This window comes from Capricornis sumatraensis, chromosome 1, assembly GCF_032405125.1.
Source record: "Capricornis sumatraensis isolate serow.1 chromosome 1, serow.2, whole genome shotgun sequence".
NCBI classification, from domain to species: domain Eukaryota; kingdom Metazoa; phylum Chordata; class Mammalia; order Artiodactyla; family Bovidae; genus Capricornis; species Capricornis sumatraensis.
Genome location: NC_091069.1, coordinates 164,429,919 through 164,431,756, shown reverse-complemented (window position 1 = coordinate 164,431,756; position 1,838 = coordinate 164,429,919).

Genomic DNA, 1,838 nt, shown 5'->3' with positions numbered 1-1,838 from the left:
GCTGAGGGAGCTGTGGGGCCGCCGGATGTGGTGTGAAGGAGTGCGGCCTGCCCTGCTTGCCCCGGAGGGTCACTTCCCCGCAGCTTGTCCAAAGCTCCAGAGCAAGTAAAACAAACTCCTGAGAAGGAAGGCAAACAGCCTGATGCAGGCTCCTCCTGTCTCTCTCCTTAAGAGTGGGACGGAAGGTCTGCTCAGCTGATATTTCCAGATGTGGAACCAAAACACAGGCTGCAACTGACAGTTTCCCAGCCTGGGCTGAACTCCAGTAGCACCAGGGCCAGGCGTGTTCCATGGGCAACGACAGAGCGGCAGCACTGCAGACCCCTGGGTTCAGCGCAGGTGGTCTCAGCACCTTGTACCCCAGATGGATGGGGTGGGGGCGGCATGCTCAGAGGCGGCCATGCTTAAAAAATGACTCAAGGAGATGGCTAAGTGAAAGAAGCCAGTCTGGACTACATGTACTTGTGATGCCAACTACATGATATTCTGGAAATGAGCTACAAAGACTGTACAAAGCGCAGTGGTTACCAGCAACTGGGAGAGAAAAGGAAGGCAGGCCAAAGAGGTGGAGCACAGGGGATTTTTAGGCAGGAAAAACTATAATTCTGTCTGACATTGTAATAATGGTGGACATGGGTCATTAGGCATTTGTCAAAACCATACATTGTATAACAAAAAAATGAGTCTCAATGTAAACTATGGACTTTAATAATGATGTGTCAACACTGACTCATCAATTGTAACAAATGCATTACACCAATGTAAGATGTTAGTAATAGGAGCAATTGGTGGGGGTTGAGGGTATGTGGCAACTCCCTGTAATTTTCACTTAATTTTTTATTATTAACCTAAACTGCTTTTTTTTTTTTTAAGGCTATTAATTTCTTTTTAAGTTAAAAAAAAAATCTGGAGGGGAAGCCCTGGACCATTCCCAGCAACCTGAGATGCTATAGATGTTGGGTCTGGGGATCTCGGTGGTGTAATTTCTCAAGCACATTTATTGCCGGCATGAGACCTCTTGGGATACTGGTCCCTATTTTCACTCTTCCTTAATTTCTAAATCTAGAACCAAGTCAGAAATGACTAAGATGAAGTCAGATCTACCCCCTCATGGGCAGACATCCAAACCTGCTCTTCCTTGCACTTGCAGGCTGTCAACTCTGCCACTGCAGAGACCATGCCTGCTTCCTCTGTGCCCAGCATGGGGCCTAACTCCCACCAGGCCCCCATGTGTGGGGAACTGAACCACTCTCAAATTCATCCAGTGCTCCTCACGTCACAGATGCAACAGGCTAGGGTTAGGGTATGTGGAGGGCGTGATGGTGTGTGGAGTTTTCTCTGAATACAACAATGGAGAGTGTTGAGCAGAGAAGTGACCTCGCCTGGCTCCGCTTTTGCAAGCTGACACTGACTTTTCTATGAAGGATGGACTATGGGCAGGGAGGTCAGAGATGAGTAAGGCAGGGAGAACACTTAGGAAGATATCCCAACAGACTAGGTAAGCAAATGTTGATGGAAGACGAGGATGGTGTGAAGTTGCAGGATTCTAAATACATCTTAGAAGCAAAGCCAAGATCATTTGCCAACTTATAGTGGAGTATGAGAGAAAGAACAGAGTCAAAGGGGACTCTCAAGTTTGGGGCCTACCCAGTAGAATGGAATGTGCTGAATCAGGGAAGAGGCAAAGGAGAAGCTGGGTGGAAGCTGTTTCCTCAGTGACCAGGCCTGAGGACTGGTCTAGACGGGTACCTCTGGGCTGGGGCCTTGCCCCACTGTGGGCTCCTCACTTTCACCATCTTCTCATTCCCTCGTCATTACATAGCCTTGGGCCACTGGGG